This window comes from Ixodes scapularis, unplaced genomic scaffold (assembly GCF_016920785.2).
Source record: "Ixodes scapularis isolate PalLabHiFi unplaced genomic scaffold, ASM1692078v2 PGA_scaffold13__105_contigs__length_92229423, whole genome shotgun sequence".
NCBI classification, from domain to species: Eukaryota; Metazoa; Arthropoda; class Arachnida; order Ixodida; family Ixodidae; genus Ixodes; species Ixodes scapularis.
The window spans coordinates 81,505,004-81,532,875 of record NW_024609839.1 but is presented as its reverse complement, the minus strand read 5'-3'; the positions used below and the strand labels follow the sequence as shown (position 1 = coordinate 81,532,875).

The 27,872-nt window shown below is 44.8% G+C and overlaps 1 protein-coding gene and 1 non-coding gene across 2 annotated transcripts in view; one reads left to right on the top strand and one right to left on the bottom strand.

Annotated features, from left to right (window-relative positions):
- Positions 1-27,872, bottom strand: part of LOC8042779 (alpha-1,3-mannosyl-glycoprotein 4-beta-N-acetylglucosaminyltransferase B) — a 129,153-nt gene that overhangs the window by 66,452 nt on the left and 34,829 nt on the right. The gene's annotated exons all lie outside the window — the stretch shown is intronic.
- Trnas-aga lies at positions 11,853-11,934 on the top strand. The gene has a single exon. It is a non-coding gene; the product is annotated as a tRNA-Ser (tRNA).

Below are 27,872 nucleotides of genomic sequence, written 5' to 3'. Positions count from 1 at the left end.
AGGGTAGACCCCTCCCCCTTCTCCTCCTCTTCCCCTCATTCTTTAATATGCTCCGGGGGGGGGGGGGGGTGTCACGTGACTTCGGGGAGGGGGTCACGTGACCTCGGGGAGGCGTGACCTGGGGGTGACCTCAAGGCCACGTGACCCCAAAGGTGACCCCCACGTGACCTTGGGGGTCACGTGACCTGGAGGGTCACGTGACCTCGGGGGGTCACGTGACCTCAGAGGGGTCACGTGACCTGGGGGTCACGTGACCTTGAGATGATCTTGGAAGGGGTCACGTGACCTTGGGGGTCACGTGACCTTGGGGAGGCGACCACGTGACCTCGGGGGACACGTGACCTCAGAGGGGTCACGTGACTTGGGGGTCACGTGACCTTCAAAGGGTCACGTGGGGTCATCTTGGGGTCACGTGACCTTGAGATGACCTTGGAAGGGGTCACGTGACCTTCAGGGGGTCACGTGACCTTGAGATGACCTTGGGAGGGGTCACGTGACCTTGGGGGTCACGTGACCTTGGGATGACCTTGGTTACGCCGACGCCGACGGCAACGGCGACGCCAACGGCGACGCCGACGGCGACGCCGCTCAAGCCGGGAACGGGCCCCTAAGAGCTGCGCTCTAAAATAATTTGTCGAGTTATTTTGACTTTTTTTTTTGTTTTTCGTCGTACTTACGTCGTCTGTTTTGCAGTACATTGTGGTTACCGCGCCTGTTTTTTTGTTTCTGCGACTGTCGCCGCCTGCGGAACGCGCGCCGCATTTGAGTCGAAAAGATCGTCTGCTAAAGACGTCGGCTCCGGGCGCCGTATGCTCGTTCGTTGGCGGCAGTTGGCGTAGCGACCGCTTGCGCCATCTCTTGTCTCCCGTGCGAAACGGCGCCGTGTTGTTTGAAGACCGGTGGCTTCGCTGCGTTTCCATAGGAGCTAAGCCTTTTTCTTTCTTTACTTTTTCCTCGGGTAAGTTCGCTCTTTGCAAATTTTACAAAAAAAAAAATGCACCATCTGTGGGAAACGCTGCACAAAGTCGTAGCGCGATAGGTTAAACCGAATTTTGCGGTCGATTTAAAGAGTCTGGCCGTTCCTTGAATCATCCAGTACATTACCCCAGTTGTGGAACTCCCGCAGAAGGGGGTACCCCTCCTTACCTCAGTGCGCCTCCCGTCGTTTGAGGCGCCATCTAGATATTCGTTTCATACCTGTCTGTTCCGTAGAATACAGCGGAACGCCATCTAGACGCTGCGCTTCGAAACGTATACGTACTCAATAGAAAACACTGCAGTTACCATAGCAGCCGTCCGGCGCGTCAAAAGAATGGAGTCGAGTCGTGGTGGAGTGAGGGGGGGGGGGGGGGGGGGGGTACTGCTCGTGCATGCAGGCGCCTATGAGCAGTGCCGTAGTAACTGAGCTAATCTAATAACGTTGGCTTATACGCATGGTGCCAAGTTCTCACTATGTGGCGAAGTGACAATTTTTCGAACTCTGACTTTTGTGCGCAAGCGCGAAAATTTGATAACCAGCTGACACAACCTGGCGGAGGAAAAGTGCAATATTTGCTGGGTGTATATTGCTTCACTGGTTCACATTACTAACGAAGAGTATTAAAAGGACCTATTCCTCGCTGTGATGTCGTGTAAACATTAATCATCAATTTTTTTAAATATATAAGATAAACTTTCTAAATTATTTGTATCCAAAAAATTCGAAACTTTCGTGTGGAAACCGGCTCACTACCAGGCGGCGCAGCCTGTACCGCGAGCCACGGGCTCCTCTGTTGGTATTTCATTTTTCCCCCGTCAGTACAACGCAAATACAGACAGAATCCGTTGGAAACGATTTAAACTGACGACGTCACAAGATTGCAGAGCCAGCTTTCGTTCCTTTAGGCGGCGAGCCGTAGAGCGTGAACTGTGCAGTGAGTACCACGAACCTCTACGCATTAAAAAAAGAAATAACCAAATAGTACCCATACTGGCAGAAAACAGCTGGCAATGTCGATAGACGCCAGGATGGCTTTAGACTTATTACACGATGGTGAACGTTAGGTTGACATACATTTTTTTTAATACAAAGGCAATATCCGGTAAAGTGGTTCCAGAGCAAAGTCGTATAGTATAAAAGAGAAAGCATCATGGCGCTGCATTATTTATCTCAGCATAACATCGGGCGCCAGATGACATCCGTCGACTTGCGTGCTTGACGTCATTATTGCGCTGCTGTTGGAGCGATATCTGACGCTCCGGCTTCGCACATAGCGTCCGGTCCACGTCGCCATCTTGCGCAGACAAGAAGCATTCAGTTTACCTATCGTGACGTGTTTGCGGAACTGAGAGTGAAGCTCCCCCGGCTAGCAAATGAATCCGGATGGTTAAAACAAACTGAGCGTGGGTTGTACTAAAAGGCGAACGTCTCGAAATGTACATACAGCGCAGACTTTCCGACAACTTTGCCGTGAAATAAAAGAGAGGTAAACAATGGAATGCTTGCAGCGGTAGCAGATATGGCAAATTCACGTTGGCTGCCAAGCGGAAGCAGCTGGCAGTTTGAAACAATCGAAAGTTCGCTAAGGGCAGGCGCATAGAAAAAATATATATAATTGTCGCCACACGTGGCAGCTTTACAAAAAAAAAAAAAAAAAAAAAAAAAAAACTCGAAATATGTATAGAAAAAAAAAAAAGAAGACTGTATTTACACAGCACCTATACTCGCCGCAACTTATGCGGTCGCGACGATACCATATTTTCACGATTAACGCTTAACCGCTTTCGATCGCGTGTGAAGTCACCGCAAGTCACCTGTCCCCGGCATACCAAATATAGTAATATTAAGTAGTGCCCCGAACATACGTTTGTGCCAACACAACGTATTCACAGATGTAATTACAGAAATACCACTACCTGTATTCTATGGGAGGTAACATGTTTATATAGAATATTTATTTCTTTTTAAAGAATTATCTATTCTAAATTTCTTCAGCTCGTTTAGCACTGACTTCTACAATATGCACGCACGTTCCCACGAAAACAAAACGTAAAACTTCATTCAGGAAAAAGAAATACGGGAGGACAGCTGCACATTGTATTTAAAACACTATACTTCAAGTAAGTTTAGGAAACTTGTACTGTTTGAAATAAGGGGCCGTAAAAATCGGTTTGTGCACGTATTGAGCTAAGATTTTATAAATACGCGGACGTATAAGCGTTTCACTGAACGAACTTACACCGCCCCCCCCCCCCCTGTCCCAAACCCCAAAACAAACAAAAAACCCAAAAAAGAAAACGACATTCTTATTTATGGCGGCCGTCTGATAACGAAAGGCGTCTGATTGGCACACCATTCCATTTAGGGCCCTCAGGGCGGCGCCATTTTGTTCGGCCGCAGCGCCCTCTCCAGACATCCGGTAAGTTCAGCAGGTTCGGCGGGATAAAATAAGAGAGAGAAGGCACGCGCCCGATTCCGCTAGCAGACGACAAACCGTGAGGTTGCCGTTCTCCATCTTTGGGCTGTACCGGCGGGCCGTACCGAACATCAAACTCTCGCTCGTGGCTGTCGTTGTGAAGTGGTTCGCGTTCTTAGCATATCTTCGGCTACTCCAAAATCATTCTATAGCGTCGTGTTGTTTTATTTCAGAAAATGATCAACTAGCGTATCATAGTTCCCATACTTGAATAGCAGTGGAGTCAGCCGGCAACTCAAGTACTGCGTGTATTGCGCCAGAAGAGCACGTTTCTATTTAATATTCGAAACTCCCACTCATTGTCGCTAAAGGCCTGTACCCAGCACGAACTTTCTACAGGAAAAAGCTACAGCAACCGGATTTACTTTTCGCCGGAGAGACCGGCCACTCGGACACATTTGACGCATTTCTTTTCTTTATTTGCACGCAATTAACAGCGCAATTGTACCCGGTTAGTCCTTTTATCGAGCATAGCGTTACACGACAACTTGCATATCAAAATTCGCGCATCTGCGTTTGAAATTTCTAAAATTATGCGATTTTAAACCGAGTTTCTGCGCCAGCCGGATATTAGGTACAGCCCACTCGGCGGAGCAGACGACCCGCGGGGTGAGAGGGAGAGGGCATTTTTTCTCTCTCCACTCTCCCTAGTGGAATGGTCAGGCTGACCCGGCCCAAGAGCGGCAAACGAAACCACGAAACTTTCAAGAGCCCCGGAGAGGGGGGGGACGTTTGCTTGGAGAAATCAACGAAACTCTTGCGACCGAGTAAAGGCCCGTTCACACTCTTGCGACCTCTTAAACCTGGGTTCCTTAAAACTTCATAAACCAGAGAACACACTGGCGCCATCTATTCGGAAGCAGTGTAAACTCGGCGGTCCGGCATATTTTTTTTTTTTTATTTCTCGCGCATTATCCTTTCTTTCTTGGCTCGAAAATCTTCTGTCAGTTTTATAAACGAGCCTTTCTATGGGTATGCGGAGAGCAAGTTCGTCTGCTCCTTGCGCAGGGGGTAGCGGTGACGTCAGAACGCCGAGCCCTCATTGGCTGATCGCGACCCCCTATCTGAGCGTCGTCTGCTCCTTTGCAACGTCATCTGCTCGCAACGTCGTCTGCGTCTGTCTTACCTTTCCTGCGACTTTCGAAAGTGCAGAGCCCAGATTCACAAAAACAATCTTACGCCAAAAATGTGCGTAACACAAAACTTAAGAACAAATTCGTATCCACGAAACGAAATTTTCGTAAGTCTTGCGCAGGTTACGACGAAATCCTACGGCAGCTCCGAAGCTGTCTTACGCACTTCTTACGATCAGATCAGCATGGCCGACAGCGTCGCGGTCGCGACGACCCGCGAACGTTTATTTTTCTACGTGCGCTTCTGACGCGTCCCGACTTCAAGCAGCAAGAAAAAAGTAAAACGTACTTTAAACAGACCACGACAAACAAGGACGCTGGATCCACAACACCCGGGAAAAGCTCCAACGGCCACGATTCCACCGAACGCGACCAAGTGAGCGCGGCAGTTAGGCCTAGCAGGCACTCCGCGACTCGGCGACCGTCTGCCCACGACCGGCTGGCGTGCTGAATGGAATATGCCCGCGCGACCCTTGTGAACCCTTCCCGTATTATACTTTGATCACTGACCTCAATTTTAGATTAAGAGGTCAATTTCTTCCTCTTGTTATCTCCTTGTTTCCCGAGGCAACGGTGACTCTCGCCGGTGAAAAAGCAGTGAATCTCCGACAGAGGCAGGAAAGGTAAAGCAGCCATCGCTTTGACTAGCAGACGTAAAGCAGACGACGTTAACTGCGCCAACCCGCCGACGCCGTCAAAGAGTGAGGGGTCTCGCCGCACATGCACGAAAGGAGGGAAAACGTATTTGGGAGGGAACTTGCGGACACTAACACGCCCACCTCTCGGTTCTTAGCAAGCAAACCTCGGCGCCTCGGGACACCTCGCCAGTGAGTCCTTTCACTTCACTCCTTGATGCGCGTCTGCTAGTTGTTAGACAAAAACAACGTACCGCTCGAGTTATTTCTCTGCCCTCTCTGAAAGGCGAAGTCAAGCTCGCTCGTAAAGACCTGCACTTCCGAAAGTCGCATAAAAGCTTACACAGACGCAGACGATGTTGCGTGCAGACAACGTTCCAAAGGAGCAGACGACGCTGAGATAGGGGGTCGCAATCAGCCAATCAGGGCTCGGCGTTTTGACGTCACCGCTACTTCCTTTCTCATGCGCAGAAGACGAAAATGAGGCCACTTGCGAGGCGTATTACGCGCATTTGACCTCGGAAATCCCGCAAAACCTTCGCCCTTGTGAAATGCAGTTCCAGGGTCACCGCATAGATGGCGCCGCAATGCCAGTGTGTTCCCTCATTTTAAAAACATTTAAGAAGTTTTAAAAGATCTTGTCTCTCTCAGTCGTACTCGGTCGCAAGAGTGTGAACGGGCCTTAAGACCGAGAGAGACGAGACCGGTTTTTAAGCCTCTTGCGACTTCTTAGGACCGGATGCGATGCTGCCGAGCTGGTCCTAAGAGATCGCAAGAGGCTTCAAAACCGGTCTGGTCTCTCTCGGTCGTACTCAGTCGCAAGACTGAACGGGCCTTAACTGTACGTAAGATAGCAGTAGCACAAGACTACCAAACAACAACCTGTCTTTCGATTTAAAACGCGTTTCATTTCTCTTTTTGGGGACCGGGAGGAAGGCGGGGGAATGGGTATGTGTGTGTGTGTGTGTGTGGGGGGGGGGGGGGGTTAGGGGACGGTGCCGCGAGCCGCACTTTAACACGCAAAGAGCCGCATGCGGCTCGCTAGCCGCAGCTTGTATGGAGCAAGTCAGGCTACCTTTTTTTATTTTTCTCAATTACCTAATTAAGATTAATTGATGAACTTTTGAAATATTCAACTTGGAGAAAAAGTTCCAATGACAAAGTTGTATAGCGTCCTCAGAAACATCCAACTCAGTGGTGTTTACCAAAAAACCTCAACACCGTTCTTTTTTTCTCAACTTTACAAAAAAAAAAAGCCCACCAATTACGAAAAAAAAAAAACACGTGATTTGGTGCTTGCGTGCCTTGTATTGCAGCGCTCTCAGCCGTGGGTCGAATAAACTAGAATAAACTAGGACCGCATGCTGGATAAATTACTGCTGACAGATTCACGTTTTTTTTTTATTATTATTTTTCTTTTTCATAATTAGCGTGTTTTTTTGTTGTTTTTTTAGTTCCAGACAAAAGAACCGTGTTAAGGTTTCTTGATAGAAACCACTGAATTGAATGTTTCTGAGCACGCTCTGCAACTTTGTCATTGAAATTATGCTCTAAATTGATTATTTCAAAAGCTAATTAACTAACCTGAATTAAACAGGTAATTGGGCAGAATAAAAAAATAGCCTAACTTGCTCCAAACAATAAACAACCTTGGTATCATCTTCCTAAGATACACCAAAATATTTTTAAAGCTTGGCTAAAGTTACGTGGAACCAGTGTTGTACGCGTTCCTCAAAAAAAAAAAAAAAGGAACGAAAGATCGTTTCTCGATCGTTCCTTCTGATTTTTTGAACGCGTTCTCGTTACAAGTTACGTCTAAAAAAAGAACTCGTTCCCGTTACAGTTAAAAAAATGAAACGTACAGTTATATTTGTATTTAGTTGCTTACCATATTTAGTCATTTAGAAGTTCTTTTCTTTTTATCTATCTCATTAAGAACGTACGCCTTTGAATGACGTGATGGAAGGGCACCAGGAAAAGAAAACAAACGAAAGCAGGGTTTTATTTGTAGATATATTCACCTTTAAAATCCCGGTTTTTAACCATATTCATGATTGTGGCGGGCCAGTCAGACGCTACATCCAAACCCTACATCGCACGAGCGTTTTACAACAACCTCACACATTCACCCCTTAAAGACCGATCAACCAGTTCGCGCTTTCCAGTTTTCCCTCGCTTCCTCCTCTCCCCCTTCTACCCTGTCCACCGTTGCCTGTTTCCTCCTCCCCCATGGAGAGGAGGATATTCTGCCTTGCAGAATCTTGAGTCTGGTCGTCGGCCTTTAAAACGCCTCCCAGCTCGAACTCACCCCCCGCCCCGAAAAAAAATAAATAGGGAAGTTAGCGGGCGACGTCCTCCCCACATCCCAATGTTTTTAGTTCTCCCCTCAAAGAGCTTTCTCTCTCCCCCGCTCTCCTCTGCGATGAGGGAGGTGGTTTGCCCGTAGTATACAAAAAGATTAAAAACTAAAAACTTGCAACAACCTATATAGGTTTCCTTTTGAAATGTTCATACCAAACGGGGTTAGGGTTTACAGCTTTAGATTTCTGGGTGTATGAGGGTTCGTGGAAGCAAAGAAAGTAGCCGAGTTTGAAGCATCCCTCGTTCTGTCTTTTTCCTTCGACTAAAAGGCTCGTTTTTTGTAGCGCAGTCTCGGGCACTGAAAAAACAATCGATATCCACTAGCTCTCCTGAACCCGACTCTTATCAAGCGAGGACCATAAAAAATTAACCCTTAGATAAGTAACTAAAAGGTTAACGAGATCCTGATCTTCGTAAAGTTAACGATTTTATACTTTTTGAATTTCCTTCTTAGAAATAAAATAAAAATTACCCCACAGGACGAAAAAAAAAAAAGGAACGCCGTTCTTTTTATCGTTCCAGTATAAATGTAACGAGTTCCTGTTCCAGTTCCATTTATGCAAAATAGAACGGCGGCGTTCCCTCGTTCGCCCTACAAGCAACGCGTTCCAGGAACGCCGTTCCGCACAACACCATGTGGAACACCCTGGCCCCGAGCGGGACCGATTGGAGCGCTGCGATCGCTGGACCGTGACGTAGGATGGGGGATCACGTGATAAGGCCAGCTATTCTGCCTTGCTTTGGTCGGGGTCTTCGGAAATCGTTCGCTCAGTACTTTCGCATTTTTTCTGCGTTTGAATTCTGACGAGTTCTTGAATTCTGATGAGCAATGGTAAAGTACTCTTCGGTGCCCCGATGCAACAGTTACGCGACCGACCCAAACATCAGCTTCCACATCTACCCCAAGGAGAAGCATTCCGATATGATTCATAAAAGGTGAACAGTCTCACCCTGCATTGCAGTATCTTTCTCATACAGCTTCATTATCATTTGAACAACGGGGTTAAAAGTGTGTGTACAAGTTGGCAGCACGCAATGTAAGTAGAGCTGAGTGCTAATAGGCTTGAAAGAGTAATTTACAGAGGGTAAAAAAAGATATAATTTCACTGACTATTTTAATGCGAACATCACTCACAGCTTAGTGGTATTTACGCAACCAGCAGCTGCATAAATGTGAGAATGTTATGTGGCTCCGTTTATTCTAATTTAAAGGTTGCTGATACAAGTAGCTGCACTCGTATCAGCATGTAGTATTTTTCTTTTTGCAACCCATCTGCTTATCTTGTAGGGGCCTTAAAGAAAACAATTCTACAACTTCTACAACTCTAATATACCTAGCTACAAGTTTATTTGCATAATATATATATATATATATATATATATATATATATATATATATATATATATATATATATATATATATATTTTTTTTTTTTTACAGGAGAAAGAAAAACAGCAATGCTGTACATAAACAGCTGTCACTGGCCCTTGAATGATCCGGTATTAGTTTATGAAATTAAATATGATCAACAATTTTTAATGTATGTCGCTCTAAAATTCCGACATCGCAGAAAAGTTACAAATCCTGTGCTAGATTTGCACGGATACAAATGCCCCATTCTCCGCGTGATCTAGCAATTTTTTTTTCAATTTTGTTTTATATCTATATATACCGGGTGTTTCTGCGAAGACTTTAAAAAATCCTAAAAATTGGGGCGTTTGAAAAAAGAAGAAACTGTCTTCGGAAACAAACAACCAGCCACGGCGGACGTCAGGGATTGCCAAAACATACTAATCAGCCAGCTAATTAATTAAAATTTGTTAATTAACTTTTTAGTTAGGGGAAATAAACATATGGTTCCAATTAGAAAGTTGCTGAACGTTATTGAAAACCACTAGATCAGTCGTTTTCAGAAAGACTTTGAGCGCGTGAGAAGCGTAGTAGTGCACTAAAGTTACCGCTCTTTGAGCAGGTACAAAGCTAGCGGTTGCAATAAGGCGCCCGCGCGATTTTTCCGTCTCTTATCTAGCCCCAGCCTTGTACCTGCTCCACGAGTGGTAATTTTAGTGCGCTACCACTCTTCTCAAGCGCCGAAAGTCTTTTTGAAAATGACTGATTTAGTGGTTTTCGATAACGCTCAGCAACTTTCTAATTAGAACCATATGTCTATTTCCACTAATTAAAAAGTTAATTAACAAATTTTAAATAATCAGTTGGCTAATTACCATGTTTTTGGCAATTCCTGACGTCCGCCGTGGCTGGTAATTTGTTCCCGAAAAAAGCTTTTTTTTTTTTTTTGACGCTTTAATTTTTAGGATTTTTGAAAGTCTTCGCAGAAACACCCGGTATATATATATATATATATATATATATATATATATATATATCGACCGTGCGACTCGCGACTGGGGAAACGAGCACGTTACCACTGAGCCACGATATTTTCTTTTTTTCGTTATTTCTGACCCACGAGAACAAGGAAACACAACCGATTATATTTGAAAAAAAAAAAAAAAAAAAAAAAAGGCGCCGCACTTCACCATTCGTCCCAAATCGCAATCTGCTGATACTACTCATTCACACTGCCCCATTTTCTTACGTTAAGTTACGTTACGAAATATTAAGTTGAAGTCACCTGTGTTACATATTAAGCGAGGCTACCAGTCCAAAGAGAACGAGCTCCTCGATCAATTTCACAGCACGCCGGCCGCTGGGTACATACCACCCAACTAAGTAACGATGCACAGCATGTTCTTTCACCCATGCTTTGCAGGAGCACGATGTGTCACCGACGTTTCTTCCATTCAGTGTTATCTCCAGCTCGTGCGGCTACAAAGCGAGTGCCGACGTTTGGAGAACGAATCCAATAAACGTGTAGCAATCCGTATCCAACTTCTTGATACTACAGGAGAACACGTGGGTCCGCTTCAAGAACACTTTCGCCCTCAAACAACAGCCGAGATGTTTCGTGGGCCTTGTCCACGACTGCATTTATGCTGCTCACAGACAGCACAACTGAAAAGGGGTAGACAGTTGAAACGAAGTGCCCGGTCGAACAGTAGTTTAAACGAAAATTCGCCTACCTTCAACGGTAGGTCACACTTCGTAAGCATCCATTGCGGCGCGCGAGACAGCTCCGCCGAGAACGACGACAAGCTGGCCCGTACCCTCAAGTTGACGCCGCCGCGCTTCCATGAAGCGACCGTTTCCCTGCTCGCCTGCAACCCGCTCCCCGGAAGCATTCGTACGGTAGCCGATTCAGGAACTTGACTGGGTCGAGTAGTGAAACGAAACATCGTGTTAAAAGAAGCCTTAAACACCCGTAGTATATATAAAAAAAGAGAAGACCGAGACACTACACCCTTGACGCAGAGTGCAGGAAACGGTCACGTGATTCCCCCATTTTACGTGACGACGATAGGCCCGTCAGGTGGCGCCACGCCATGTTCTAGGGGCTAACATAGATGTACTATGTATTTAGAATACTTACAGCACATAGACTGAGTTATGATGACCATAAATAGATTATCGCAGAAGTGATTTGGTGCCCCTTGAACTATACGTAAATCTTTCCTGAGTCTTTTTTTTTTTTTTTTTTTTGCGCCGTTAATAATTATTACGAAGGAGCGTTACGAGGGACCGTCAAGTCGATTTCCTCGCTAAAGGAAGCGGGACACTTATTGTCACGTGACGTCAATTTACCTGCTAAAGCATAACCACGGCACGCGATCCCGTCATTTGACGTCAATTTCCCCGCTAAATTTCGCGGGAAAATTGATGGTTTGCGCTAAAGACATTTTGTGCATCCCGCTCTTTGACAGTATTATCATGCATGTGTTTCTTTCTACTTTTTTTCTAGATTTTTACGGCATGTAAACTCACATTTCTACGACACGTTAGACAGACGACTCGCAAAAATGACCGCATCTCCACGTGGTGAATGATGTTGATTGGGGCGAAGCCCTTGTGGCGCTTGTCTGCGTAGACGCTGAGCCGCAGCATGCCGAGTCTTTCGTTCGTTTTCATCCATGTCAGAAAGAGAATGTGTGGTATAGAACGTGATTATATGCGCATTTGAGCATTTGACTGCAGCGCCCTCTCGTCTATAAACGTTGAGCCAATGCATGCAAAGTTTAACACGATTATAAACGCATTTGACCGTAGCGCCCTCTCCTGTATAGACGTTGAGCGGCTACATGCAACGTTTCATCCATGACATCCCCAGCTCTTGAGTTACTACCACATCTCAGAGCCCCTTCCTCGTCCCGCAGTCGTGGCCGAGTGGTTAAGGCGATGGACTAGAAATCCATTGGGGTCTCCCCGCACAGGTTCGAATCCTGTCGACTGCGCAAACATTTTTTTTTTTTCATCATTCTTTATTTAGCTCTACACGAGCACGTGAGGCACGTGCTCACGTTCTCGTGAGCACGTGAGCTCACGAGCACCAGCAAGATCGATGTGAGCACGGACGCCGGACGGACAAGGCTAGACCCTAAGGAGCTTCGCCCCTAAAATCTGTTTCTGGACGCAACGCCCTGCAATTTACTACAGAGGTGCAAGCAGTTGGTAAAAGTTTACAGTTAAAAACTAAAAAAAAAAAAAAAAGAACTTAGCTCGTTCAAAAAAAATATTAAAAAAAATGTTCTGAGCTATTACGCCGCCACATCGCAGATGATGCACGCGTAGAAAGAAGTGGTGCCGACAGATGGCGTAAGCCGCGTCGAGGGAGCGCCGGACAATTCGGGTTCTTTTGCGAGATCGTCTGCTATCAACCCGAATCAGACGGCGCTCCCTCGACGCGGCGCACGCCATCTGTCGGCACCACTTCTCTCTACGCGTGCATCGTCTGCGAAGTGGCAACGTAGAAATTCATTCCTTGATTTTTTTTTTTTTTTTTCTGTAAACCTTCATTATTTGTTTCCACATCTGTAGTTGGCTATTTTGATAGGCGCCAGCGGGCACCCCTACAGATGAAAGTTGCAAATGGGCTCGTCGCAATATCGAGAAGCGAATAATCCAGGCTTCTGAACACTGCACAATTCAGCATCGAATAGAAGCGTAAGTGGAATACGTTGCTTTTTTCGTCTCCACAACTAAAGAGAGCTTTAAATTCTGACTATAGGTCAAGAGGCTGTGGACTGCATACACGGGGAGACAAAAGACCCTGCCAGACAATGAAAACAAAAATAAGAGCAGAACACACTGCGCACGCGCTTCTTTTTCCGTGTAACTAAAGAGAGCTTCAAATTCTGACTATATATCAAGGGGGTGTGGATTGAATACACGAGGAGACAAAAAAAAAGAAAAAAACCTGCCAGACAATTGTACCCCTCACAAGTGAAGCAGCATGCCTAGCCCAATACCGTAACACAATGAAAATAGAATAAAATTCTTTCAGTCTAGTGAAAAAACGTTCAACCTTGCCACTTGTGGATGAAGGCTCAAATTAGAGACAACTCTTTCAAGGATGTGCAAAAAGAAAAAAAATGTGTATCCTCAAGAGCAGTGTTAACCTCACTTAAAAGCACTTTTTCTTTCATCACAATAAGCGTTACTATGGGCTTATAATACTAAAGATGCTATGTAATGTTATTCGTTTCCCCCATTTAGCTGTATTTTTGCTATTTCCTCAAACAAGAAAGTATAGAAGTTTTGAACGAGCCTCGCGCCAGTATTCGTGAAAATCCGCGGCCGCATGAAAGAAGTAAAATTTCTCACTCGGCCCGGTGGGTTTCTGAAAATAATTGATCTCGCCCTTTTATTGCCTGAGACAAAGGTTTGTGAAACTTAATTTTTATGCTTGTTAAATAAAAAAAGAAACAAAGTTTCAATAAGTTTATTTGAAGTTATGAATATTGAGACTTTTTCAGTAAACTGAACATGCACTTTTTTTCTTTTTTAAATCATACCAGTGGTGCTTCATTTTTGGTACATGAGCTTAAATATCATAAATACCATGGTCACGTCCGAACCATATATAAAATGATCACGAAAAAGATTTGGCATCAGACCATATCTTTTCATCTTATAACAAAAATACAAATATGTCCATAACTTAAAAAAAAAGAAGACACGAAAAAGGGGACAAACACAATAAAGACTCAAATTAAAGAGCCTGAACGTGACTCAAAACCTCCATTAGGTAGAATTACTGAAATAAGAGTTGTGGCGCAAACTGACCAGTAAACGTTCAAAAAAGAACTCCTGAGACAGGGGAAAAAGAAGGGACAAACACAACGAAGTATGAGACTTCATTGCGTTTGTCCTTTCCTTTGCCTGTCTTTTTTTTTTTATGAACGTTTACTAGTTAGTTTGCACCACAAATCTTCTTTCTACAAATATGTCTTCTTTTCAAACGCTCTCCTTAATATAGCGAGACCATATAAGTCAAAGAAATTTTATTTCATATATAAAAACACGCGAAAAAAATCTTTTCATATAAAGCATTGGAAAAAATTTAAAATACGTATTTTTTATGACGTTGAATTTTGTATCCTTAGCATTATTTATATTAACTATATCATACTTTTAAATAGGCTTTGATACAAGCTTTCACTTGACATGTTTTTTGTGCCTTAAATAATTGTACATAAAGAGCTAGCTCGGTGCAAACTTGGTCCATTAATGCCAAAAATGCAAGATTCAATTTGTTTTGTTTTTACACTTTCTAAAATAAAATTTTAAAAAATTCACACTTCTGGAGAAGTTTAACCCTTTTGTACGAAGACTTAAAGCAGTAAGAAAAGTTATAATTCTAGTGAAAAAAGAGTCAAAGGTTCGAGACTCCAAAATGTGCCACTCGTGAAAACTGCAAAAATGACAACCTGCCTTCCGCCCTTTCGCAGCCCAAAACTCAAATACAAAAAAAAAAAAAGAAGAAAAATGTTCTGCAGTTCTCATTTGCAGGTTTGTTCTAGTCACAGTTTCCACCGACATATATTTCCTGAGAAATTTAATTTTTTTCTTGCACGATTTGAGATGATATCACCCATATATTAAATAACAGTGGAGTCACTAATGATCCCTGCGGAATACCATACATAATTTTTACAGCGCTACCTTGATTATGTTTTATTTTTACTGTTTGTGTCCTATCTCGTAAATAGTTTCTAAAGAATTGAACAAAATATCCCTGAAACCTAATGCACATATAAGTAATCAAACAATTTTGAGTAGTGAATTATATCAGAAACCTTCGATAAATCTAAAAACAAAACGAAACTAATGTTATTTTGACCGAGAGTTTTGTTCACAATATCAGCGAAACCTTCAAGCAACACGATTGTACTCTCTCCCTTTCTGGACACGTACTCATGTTCATTAAATTTAAAAAAAAATTATCAGAAAATTTTTTTTATTATCTTAGCGATATAACTTTCCAGAATGTGAGAAGTCGCTTAGTCACTGAAATAATATTATAATTCCGAGCACAAAAAGTGGCGGCTTCGTCAAGTTCTAATGGTTGTAATAAAACTGCAGTTCCTAAATTAGATAGAAAACAAAGCTCTTGTCGTTTTATTATAAACAAGAATGACATTCCGTAACAACTTCGTAACAAACATCAGCCCCTAAACGATAAACAAGTTTTCTTAAAAAAGAAGATAAAAAAGTTAACAGAAAACGTTCACGGTATTTTCAGGCTTGCATTTACTGCTACAGCTAATCTAGTATTAATTTGCTGTAACATATTTACTCCGCCATCGAAGGAATGAAACCCATATAATTAAAGGTAATAACTAAACGAGAGTTGACATTAAAAAACAATAAACATATAAAGCGGTCCATAAATGTTTTATTTTTCCAAATATTCAAGCATCTTCGATCCATCTCGAATGTGAAAAAAATATCGTCAGAATATCGTAGTCTATTACATTGCCGAGCGCTCACGTAACCGAGTCGGTAGTGCGTCGGGCTCACAGGCAGATGGCTCAGGTTCGATTCCCGGCCCTGCATGCCCTTTTTCCTTCTTTTATATCAGCAGAAAATTATAGAAAATCGGAAAACCGTCTCGCTTGAATAGCCTAAGCTTTCAAGCCTTCCATAGGAGCGAACGAGACGGAAAACCGTCTCGCTCGCTCCTATAGAGAAGGCTTGAAATCGACGCCTGCGATGTTATCCTCCTTCTATTTTGTTTAGGGCACAAGGTCGCTCCCGTTAAACGTTGAGTTGCCCTCGGTCATTCGTCGCCTCATCAATGGTCATTCGTGACGACGATGTATAATGGGCGCAGCTTTATATCAGAAAACCTCGCGCAAATTCCCGCTCTGGAGGAGAGCTTTCAACTTAGCACATGGGTGCGCTACGGCCAAGCATGACACGCAAAATTGCGACCCCTACCACGCGATTGTCGTTTCTTTTTCTTTTTTAATGCGATATAGGCAACAATTGAATCCTCAAGATGTTTCGTTTAGAGTATTCAGACATTGAATCTCAACAACCCGCGTAGTTAGCGCGAACACGGCATCGAGGCATTTTCGCACTGTAGTGTGCAAAAGATTAATTCACTCAGTTCAAGTTCGTTCTTTTTTCTTTTAATACAAAGCTCGTATTTTATTCACATTCACACTTAGTCTCGGTAGTGAAAGCATACGAGAACTATTCTTACGTTGCGCCATAAACACCCCATTTTTATTTCATTTTCATTCGATTGTATGGTACCGACATTCATCTTTCCACTTACACGAGTGAGGCACCATTTCACGCCGCCTCTCCCGCTTTGTCGAAGCGAAAGACGGCAAACACTCCCTGCCACAACAGGATATAGAGGCCCCGCAATAACGGCTTGCCCGTGACGTCAGCGCACAGCGCGCGGGTGGCGGCGATTTCTTGATGTTAAATCGCAGAAATCGGCGTTGCGGAAAGGGTGTCGTAGAATGTATGCGCTCAACAGCAAAACCGTGAGAATGCCCGCCGCTGCGACGTCAATGAAAGCGTATGCGACCTTTTTCTTTTTTTCTTTTTAGAGACAATTAAAGAAGAGATAACTTGGCGAACGTTAGCAGGAGCTGGCAAACGTCGAGAAGCGCAAACAAGCTTACAATTTTCGCTGAAATAAAAAAAAAAAAAAAATTAAGACAATGAAACGAGGGTCGCAACGCTCCGCGTGCGCCCTTGTCGCAACTTCGCTCCCAGGACCTACTAGCCTCCGTTTCCAGCTAACGACCGACAAACCGCAGTAGAGGCTACAAACCATTCTAGTCAACGCAGGGCTGTGAATATATCCATAGTCTCGTATATACCGAAAAAGCCTGGCAGACCACCACGAGGCGCGGCCGCCGAAATTGAAAAGGTAGAGCGGCAGACAATGGATGAGAGGAGAGTCATGTAACGGGCGCCCCGCTGCGGCGAGACGCTGAAACGCACTTCTCCCGAGCGATGGAATGTCCGCTCGTGCTCCTCGCGTTCCTCGCGCTACCGTTTCTATTCTCGACGGATTTGAAAACCATGTTTCGGGTCCTCACCACTGCAGAAGCTGTGCGCTGAATACCAGAAATGACCTCTGCTACCATATCGTCGCGCTCCAAATCTGCGACCGGGCCCACTCTAGGGCCTCGACATCGAACTGCCAGGCTTTGTGAGTATGGAAACGAAATAACATATACCATGTTATTTCGCGATCACGTGACCCTCTCGCGGGAGTGCATCGGTTACGTTCTATTTTTTTTTTCTCTCTCATAATATCGTAGATTAGATTCGCCAACACAGCTGCACGCACGCTATAGCTAACATCCCGTTCTCTTGGGTCTATTAGCGGCGAGATGTTTTGGTGGCGCCCTTTTATGGTTCCCCCTTGTGACGTCATTACCTTGCAAACAACAAGTTCGATGGTGTTTGTAAATAGCATGGTGGAAGCCTGAAATCATTGCGCTCTCAAAGGAACACTACAAACATCGTCAAAATTAAAGTTCCTTCATTCCTCTTATTTTTGTCGATGATAGATCCTTTTCTGACGTCATAAGTCAGCGTTCGGCCAATCGTGGAAGGCCGACCACAGCGACGCTTTCGGTCGCGCACGTCGCCAATAGACGGTCGCAAACAAGGCATCTGGCCAACGCCATGTTCTTGCTCGTGGGAACACTGAGCAAGGACGGGAAAGTTCAAGCCTGCCAGAGCTAGCTTCACTCGCATGCTGCATGCGCTTGAATGGATGGGGCACCAGTCGGGAACCCACGTTCGCAGATGTCTATACTAGTATTCGCCTGAAAAACAGTAATAAAAAAGGAGTCAGACTCCTTTCTCATTAGCTAATTAGTGAGGCGTTTAAGTTACTAATTTTCCCCCCTTATGTAATGCCGCGCAAAGCACCTTGACTGCTAGTTGGCCACTAAGTTTCGCTTTCGGCTTCCCGACATCCTGTCACGACCAAGCTTGCATTTTCGGATATTCCACTTTAGTTAAAGTTACTATACCGGGGAGAGGGGCATAATGATGCGGATAGAATGCTGGAACCCGTTTTTTTTTTTTCATTCGTTCTTTATTTATTTTTTTTTTTTCTGAGAAAAAAGGGGGGGGGGGGGGGGGGGTGGCGATTCCGACAATGATACACGGAAGAAGACAAAGTATACTGGAACGGTCATCCTGTCTCATATCGTCTGCGCTATTGGGGGTATTCAGTCGACGCCATATTTGAGGGCGTTGTTTAGAGCGCATGCTCAGAACGAGCTCGAAATAACAGGCTGCTAAGAGCGGCCATCTTGATGGCGAAGAATGCACGTTGCAGAAGAACTGTAGAAGCTCGCCATGAGCACGCGCTCAGCAGCCGTGCCCACACCTGTGGTGGCCTCTGCCGGCAGGCTCCAGATAGAGCGCACTTTCCGAAAATGTCTACTTACCCACGATCTCGTTTTTATCAAAATCCGAGAAAACCGACAAGCGCCTACTTAGAAATGTCATGAAATGATAAAATTAAAGAAAAAAATAGAACTCTCGCTTCGCGGGAAGAAATCTTTATCTGTAGCTTTATAGTGCGTTGAGCCGGAACGCAGCCCACGCTGAGCTGTCAGCGAGGCTGCTTCTTTCTTAGGGGACCACACCCGTTATCTCTCATTTTCCCCCCTCTTATCCACACCTGGGCGGTTTCCAAGTGAGAATTCGGGCCAGGTGCGCGTGTGCACTGGAGGTTGGGGAATCTCCCACGCCGAGGTGACCTGCTCTCTTCGACACAATGCACAGATAAACACCGACAGTCTGTAGGACACCAAAAATTGACACCGAAAATCACCGAATCTATGGGAAACATAACGCCCCCTAAAAAAAAAAATTATTATCGAATTGAAAGAAAATTAAACCCGGAAAACACAGAGGGAGCGAAGGACAAGTCAGAGCGGCGAGCTCCGAGTGGGTAAACGTGAGGCCAGCTGCCATGTGACTCTGCACGCGACCTCCCTCCAAACAGGGCAAAGAAGAACGTCGTCCTGGTTGAGAACACGAGAAATGAGGGATGACAAACGCTAGCTGTCTTTCTCTCCACTCATTGTTCGAATGCGAGCGTGACTGTGCTAGTGCTAGCACAGTCACTCTCGCATTCGAACAGTGCTAGCACAGCCACTCTCGCATTCGAACAGTGCTAGCACAGTCACTCTCGCATTCGAACAGTGCTAGCACAGTCACTCTCGCATTCGAACAGTGCTAGCACAGTCACTCTCGCATTCGAACAGTGCTAGCACAGCCACTCTCGCATTCGAACAGTGCTAGCACAGTCACTCTCGCATTCGAACAGTGCTAGCACAGTCACTCTCGCATTCGAACAGTGCTAGCACAGCCACTCTCGCATTCGAACAGTGCTAGCACAGTCGCTCTCGCATTCGAACAATGAGTGGAGAGACAGGCAGCTAGCGTTTGTCGTCTCTCATTTCTCGTGTTCTCAACCACAGAGATTTCTCTCTAATGTTTACTTTCTAGCCTAGCCTTCTCGCCTACCCCCCCCCCCCCCCCCCCCTAATCCTTCCAATCAAAGCCTGCGTTCCGGCGTGACCGCAGACTCTCACCTAACATCCTCTCTTTCAATTTCTCTCCGCGTAATGTTCAAACCTCCACCGATATACGTAACTCGAGACGTGTGATCACGGCCTGTGAGCAAAGAAGCTCGGTGGTCACCGACGAGGTGAGTACGCCGGAGCGTTTATTAAGGCGAAAGCCCTAATCGTTCAGTAAAATTAAGAAAAATTACAAAGCGAATTAAGAGGAATCAAAGTGAATTAAGAGGAATTAAAGGGAATTATGTGAAATTAAAGAGAAGTAAGAGTAATGAATGGGAATTAGGATTATAAAGCGAATAAAGAAGAATCAAAGTAAATTAAGAGGAATTCAAGTTAATTAAGAGGAAGTAAAGAAACACAGTAATCAAAGCTAATTAAAAAGAACGACAAACTAATTAAGAGGATTTAAAGCGAATTAAGTGGAAGACTCAGCACATTCAGAAGAATGACTCAGCACATTGAGAAGGATGACTCAGCGAATTAAGTCGGTCAATTAATGTGGCTATTTGAAAAAAGAACGTGAGACAAGGTAAACCAGGGCCGGCTTGCTCGAAGCAGAGTCTCAGTTGAGACTCGGCTTAAGCTCGAGCGCTAGCCTTGACAGTGCTTTCTTTGAGCAGTCTCAACTGAGACTCTGCTTCGAGCAAGCCGGCCCAGGTGTCTACCCTTAAGGCCATGGTCCCACTGAATGTGGCATTCGAGGTACTTTTTAGCAGGTCATTTATTACTCATCTTCTTTTGAATACTGTTTTGTGTGATTGGTGTCGTTCGAAAGGCAATGCACTCCTCCTTCATTTGATATTATGTATATATTGGTTTATATTATTCATGCGCATTTGTAGCATTGCGAATACGATGGCGCGGACCCTTACTTGCTCCCCTAGTTCATATTTCATGAACGATCCATTAAAGATAACACGGTTCCAATGGAGTAGTTTTGTTAAGATGATGTCGAAGCAGAATGTAACGATATACTTTTTTGGTTTTTTTCACTACTTTGTTTTGTTCATCTCTCCAAACATTGTCCTAAAATGGTAATTTTTCAGCTCAATTATGTTTTTAATGGCATGCACTAGGGTAATGAAATTAACTACAGACGCAGTGCTTAGAATTGGTACTATGCATACAAAGATTTAATGTTGTGTAAAAACTTTTTGTTTAGATATTCCATATGAAACAGCAACTTTTTTATTACTCGAGTCACGGTGCTTCGAATGTCGCCGGGGAAATAATTAAAGTACGATAAAATATTTTATAACATTTAGAACCACAATGGTTAGCCAAAAAGTAGACGACGGATTTTTTTTTTTTTTCATTTTTAAAGTTATAATTTTTCAGGAACCCTTCAAACTTCACTGTTTTGACGCATTTCTTTTATGGACATCAAACAGATTTATTGGCATCTAATAACATCTTGTGTAAGAAATACATAAACATTGCGATGTATTAGACTCTCGCGATGATCTTGCTTTGGTTTTGATAGGTGGAGACCTTATCTAATTTTAAAAACAATAAAAAGGTTTTGGGTGTTTGTTTGCGCTACCTGCCGGATCTAACGTTCAGGAAATCGTCGAGGGCGGCGTTGGAGTCTGTATCATCATTAGTGTCCAGGCCTTTTTACCTTCACATTTCGAAGATATATTGGAAGATTTACTACCGACAAATGAATGGTATGAACGACTTAATTTTTCAATTCTTGGTTGTAATATGGCGGTAACCTTTTGTAAAAATTGGGTTGTGTGTATGTTTATACAGCCTAGAACTTGGCATGCCTCAACGGGCGACGAGTCTCCCAGCTGTAGATGAGCGATTTAGCCAGTGCAGTAGAACCGTTAGCCCGGGGTCTTTAACGTGCATCACGCGGTAGTGATAAACGATCGCACGCCGGTACGATGCTCATCCAGATCGAAACGGGCAAGGATGGGGATTGAACCCAGGATCCTGGGTTCTGCAGTGCCAAAAGTAGTGAAAAGAGAGCGTAGAACGTCAATGACGCGTTAAAACGTCGTGGCATGCATCGTCTACACTACCAACCACTTAGAGTACGCATCGACCATGACTCCGCAGATGCGGATACGTTTCGCCACCCACCGACTGAATAGTGGATCGTTTTTAGTTGCTGTTCATGACGGCGCTGGACTCGGTGAAGACTTAGTCTTTTTGTACATAGTTAGCAATTATGTGAACTTTTAAATTCCTGAACGCTCATCGCTTGCCGTCGCTAAACGCCGCTCATTCATAGCATCTTCATTGCAAATAAGCGCCTTCCTATTTATTGATACTTTTCATCATATTCCTCATAAGCTGTATTACACCATTGTGTCTGTCGGTACCTCCGAAAATATTGTAACGGTGTTTGTTTTCTGGAATCTATAATGTAATAAATAACCTTTACAACTTCTCCAGGATCGCGTGAAACAAGATTTCGTGACTTCATTTTTTAGTCGCCCTTATAGTGGTCAGGTAAGTACCGTAAATCGCGAAGCACTTTACTAGACGTCAGCTTCCACCGGTGTCTTGCAATATTGAGTCTACTGAGCGTGCATTCCTGCAGAAGAATTTTTCATTGACAGATTATCGACACGTCAATCAACAATAGACCTATTGCGAAATTACCCAAGTATCAAGGAGAATGCTGGGATTGGTGTTCCACGCCCCGCACGTGCTGGCCTCAGTAGTAGTAACTTTTCTAAAGCAAAGGCCTAAAACAAATTGCATCGTGCACGCGCGTTCGTGGACGCTTTATTTTGGTTGTTTACTTCGAATCTTTTATGCGGGGAAGGCGTGCGCGTGTGGCGCGTGGAACACCAATCCCTGCATTCTCCTTGATGCTTGGGTAATATAGTGATAGGTCTATTGATTCCTTCTTGGTAAGATTTATTGCGAAAACCCATGGCAACCGCCGAACCTATGAGAAGTATTTACTGGGCGCCATATTTGTGGGTGCTGTTTAGAGCGCATGCTCAGAACGAGCCCACATTAATAGGCTGCTAAGACCGGCAATCTTGGTGGTGCGGAATGCACGTTACAAAAGAACTGTGGGAGCTCGCCATCAGCACGCGCTCAGCAGTCGCGCACACAGCTATGGCCGCCAGTGAATACTTTCTATATCAGAGAACAATTATTATCCAGCCTGACATCCTCGAATACAACAATAACTGGGGTTGTGGGGATATTTAGACAGTGTGTCAGCCATTTCAAAGCTGCGACGAGTCACTCGCTGTAGATGAGCAATTTCGCCAGTCAGGGCAACCGCTAGCAAGGGGTCTTTAACGTGCACCACGCAGTAGTAGTACACGACCGCACGCCGGTACGATGCTCAGATCGATTCAGGGGCGCGGATTGAGCGGACTCCTGCAGGTACACCCTGGGTTCTGCAGCGCGAGCTTTCGCTCCACGTGCTCCGAGCTGGTGTGCGCTCCAGCCCACTCGGCCACCGATTCCTAAAGCCCCTTCATGTTTCAAAAGTAGCGCAAGGTTCGTCGATGCACGAGGCACGTGCAACGTGCAGCCCTTGGGAAGATCATGGCGGCACAGCGCAGCGCTCGCAGCGCTGAGCATGATTTCAGACCCCGTAAATTTCCTAGAAAAGGCGCGCAGCACGTGCCTTTTCTGGAGGCGGCCATTTCAACGGCCGCTTCTCGTGGAAGCTCGCGGCAGAGGCGGGACTACTGAAACTCCTCCCTGCCGCCCTCATCCGGTCGGTGACTATTAGCGCCGAAAGTCTTTCGGTGGCGCCCTCTTATGGGCCCGGTCCACAACGCCACGACCAGGATTTACGTCGGCGTGACGTCACAAGTCGTAATCCCGATCACCTATCGTCGGTTGGCGTGAAAAAGAAACTCGACGGAAGCACGGAATAATCGCATCCTTACAGTAACACCGTCAAAGTTGCCAGAAGGATATTGCCGCTTGCTTCCGTCGATGAATGCGAAATTCATACAAATAAACACGTCGTGGGAAACGTTCGGCCACTCGCGACCGCCGCCGACCACAGCGACAGGTTTGGTCGGACACGTCGCCGATCGGTAAGGTGCATTGTTGTGGGAATGGAGGAAATGTTTCTTTAATGCGATCGGCTTCTTTCTGCAAAGCATTCGCTCTTCCCGCTTCTTTTCGGTGTAGAAGGTTCGGATATGATCGTTATGTCCGAATTCATCTCTTTCAAACTGAGTTTTGTTACGGCGTTGCGTCACATTTTCTCACGAAAACAACGCCGGAAAGTACATCGTCGACAAATAAAAACTTATCGAGTTGGAATTTCACAATATGTATGCAGATTTCAATTTCTCTATTTCAGGCTTGAAAAAAAAAAAAAAAAAAAAGTTCGAGCTTACGAAAAATTTGCTTCTGACCCGCGACCGATATCATTTGATGAAAATTTTAAACGGGCCAGAAACAATCTTCACGTTGTTTGCGTCCGAATCGACCCCGAAAAACATATCATCATATTCGATCCAAACTTTTCATGCTACCACTAGCTCACCAAAAAGAAAAAGAAAAACGCTGATAACAGTTTGATTTAGGTTAATCAGCTGAATTCGTAATGAACTAGAAGCTACATAGAAGCGATAGGGAAATCAGTTCGAGGATCGATTCCATGATAGATGGAGAACTACGATGCGAAATCCGTCCCTCGATATTGGATTGTTTTAAGGCTATTTTTTAGCTTTTTTGCCGATTTTTTTCTTCCCGAGGCCAGCGGCACATATCATCCGTGAAAATTCATTTCTTGCGGCATAACAATGAAACAATAAGTCATCTCGCTGCAAAGTAGCTGCACAGTTTCCAGCCGTCTCTATTCCTTTCATTCTTTTTTTATCGTGGATAAATTGAGTGGCCAGGGTAAGCTAATCACCTTAAAAACCGAACGCGCACTTTGTAGCAAACCCTCATCGATAAAATTCATTATTCCCTTTCATATATTTTTTTTTTTTTTTTTTTTTTGTAAGTATATTTTTTTTTAGAACTTCAAGGATTCTGGGTGCCATTCCCACCCTTGTCCGTTTCGATCTGAATGTGCAGTGTACCGGCGAGCCGGCGTGTGCCACGACTACGCGATGCATGGTCAAAGACCTCAGACTAAAGTCAATCGAACTGCACTAGCTAAATCTTCTATTTACAGCGAGCAACACTGCCGCCCCATTCTGGCAGACGAAACGTCTACACTTCTAACGGCTAATTTATTTATTTTCCTACACTTTGAAAGTTAGATACGCTACACCCGTTACGTTTCACTCTCTGAAGACGGAATAGACCCTTTTTCGAAACTCGGTCGGGCAACATTGGCGGTCGCCATTTTCTTTAGGGCACGAAGCGTGTGATTGGATCCGAGATCTCGCCGAACGCTGGCGCAGCGCTCGTGTTCAATAGAAACTCAAAGTGTGAGTGCCCAAGCAACGCCGGAAAGTCGGATAAGCTGTGCTTTAGGGAACCGTTTTAGCGCATCCGATACGGCCACGGTGGGCCCTCCGGAACGAGCTGCGCATGCGCTAACACAGAAGACGCGCACATGCGCAGTGCGTACCGAGGGCCCATCGTCTGCTATCGGAAGTGGAAAAACGGTTCCCTAAAGCACAGCTTACCCGGTTATCAGGTTCCGTAAGATAACCTTTACTGATGATATTGTAAAGCTTCAGGACGACATCTCTAAACTTTCCGAATGGTGCAACACAAGGCGCATGTCCTTAAATCCGAACAAATGTCAATGCATGGGCTTTTCTCGTTCATTGTCGATTACCTATCCTGTACCTCTTTTGAACACTGTCCCCATTGATTATACGAGGGTGATTCAATAAATAAGGTGAATTTTTTTTTTTGTATAAGGACTTCTAATACACATAGAAGCTTACTTTTTAGTTATTTTTATTGTTTTACTTCTTTTCCACGTGGATTTAATTTCTTATGCAGATTACAAACAACACTGTGAGAATTTAACCGAGTAACAAAGATGGCTGACCAAGAAGCATGCTCCAGGATTGAACAGCGGTCAGTTATCAAGTTTTTGGTTGCTGAAGGGTGCAAACCCGTCGAAATTCATAGAAGAATGTCAACTGCGCATGGTGCCACATGTTTCACCCAGAAAAATGTCTACAAGTGGGCTAAATTGTTTAAAGAAGGACGGAGCAGTGTTGAGGATGAAGACAGGCCTCGGAGGCCTACAGAAGTGAGATCTCCTGAGGTGATCGAATCAGTCAATGACCTCATTCAGTCTGACAGAAGGGTGACAGTGGATGGCATTGCAAGGACTTTGAGCTTATCTGTGGGGACAGCAAACAAAATTGTCCATGATGACCTTGGCTACTCGAAGGTCAGCAGCAGATGGGTGCCAAAGATGCTTACTGAGGAGCACAAACAGAGGAGGGTCGAGTTGTCCCAGCAGTGTCTTCCCCGCTATGAGAAGGATGGTGATGAGTTTCTGCAGAAGGTGGTCACATTTGACGAGACATGGGTTTGGCACTATGAGCCTGAGTCGAAACGACAGTCCATGGAGTGGAAGCACGCAGGCTCTCCAGTGAAGAAGTTCAAGTCCCAGCGGTCCACTAGGAAGGTGATGCTCACCGTTTTTTGGGATATGCAAGGCCCAATCACCATTTCATTCCTTGAAAAAGGAAACACTGTGAACAGTGCCAACTACTGTGAACTGCTGAGGCAGGTCAAGAAAGACATGAAGAACAAACGCAGAGGTCATCAGTCAAAAGGAGTCATCTTGCATCATGACAACGCAAGGCCTCACACAGCAGCCTTAACGGTGCAGACCATCAACGAGCTCGGCTGGGAATTGCTCCCTCATCCCCCTTATAGCCCAGACCTTGCCCCTTCGGACTTTCACCTGTTTGGTCCCTTGAAAGCGTTCACGAGAGGCACGAAGTTTGAAAGTGACGATGAAGTCAAAAGTGTTGTGAGCGACTGGCTGAGACATCAGTCTAAAGATTTTTACGCTGAGGGAATAAGGAAGCTTGTGCACAGATGGGAAAAGTGTGTGACAGTGCTGGGAGACTACGTAGAAAAATAAAAAAAAAAAGTAAGCTTCTATCTGTATTAGAAGTCCTTATACAAAAATATTCACCTTATTTATTGAATCACCTCGTACTAACCAATACAAATACTTAGGCTTGCATCTCACGCCTAATCTATCATGGCATACTCATATTAAAGCAATTATATCCTCTGCGAACCGCTCTCTAGACTACATTCGCCGAAACTTTAGATCTTCACCTGAAAACCTAAAACGTATTTTGTACACCACTACCGCTCGGCCTAAATTAGAATATGCGTCCTGCATCTGGCATCCTCATGAGCAAAATTTAACAGACTCCATTGAATCCGTTCAGAACCGTGCTGCTCGATTAATTTTTAATGACTATTCTCGTACTTCAAGTGTATCACCAATGAAGTCTTGTCTTAACCTTTCTCTACTTTCCTCCCGCCGTCGAAATTCCCGTCTTTCTCTTCTTCAAAAAGTATCTTACCCACCTTTCTTGAAAACGTCTCTTCTAAACCCGCCCACGTACATATCATCAAAACTGGACCATTCGTGCAAGATCGCCCGTCCCAAGTCATCAAGTCAAGCACACCAGCATTCCCTCATTCCTGAAGCAGTTGTGGACTGGAATGACATCCCGGACGCCCATACTTGCCATTCCCGACTCCAAGCAATTCCGACTAGCCCTTCAGAACCACTTGTACTGACCCACTCCCCTCCACAACGCCCCCGAGGCATTGAAGGCACGTATAAATAAATGAATACATAAATATGGCTGCGGTTTTAAGCGAACCTTACACACAACTCGCTCGCGTTTCAAACGGACCGCCTCAGCGGCGGGGACTTTGCTCGATCTTCGCCGAAGAAACGTCCGACCGGGCGTACGGCAAACCTCAAAGCAGTCCCGGAGTTTTACGAGCGACGGCCGAAACTCGGGAGTCACGGTCGTAAATCAACCCAGCTCCGCGTGGCTATTCGAATACCGAAGCTGAGGGAAATAAAACAAATTCAATCAGAATTCTTTTTTTAATAAATAAGTAAAGGAGTACCGACTCGGGTAAACACTATATTCTCCGTTTATACTGCACCGACTGCTGGATGCGACGCAGGCAGTACACTTGCGCTGTGCCGGATGCCGGCGCTCTAAAGTTTTTTTTTGTTTTGTTTTTTTCTATATATACACGAACATGTACTTGTACCGCGTTCGAACAGTGCTCTCTGCGCCCATATGTGTTTATGGCGTGGTGAATTTTGTTTTGCTAGCCGGCAGGCTCAACCAACACCTATACTCGATAACGAAGCGGTAGTGCCGAGTTTTATGCGT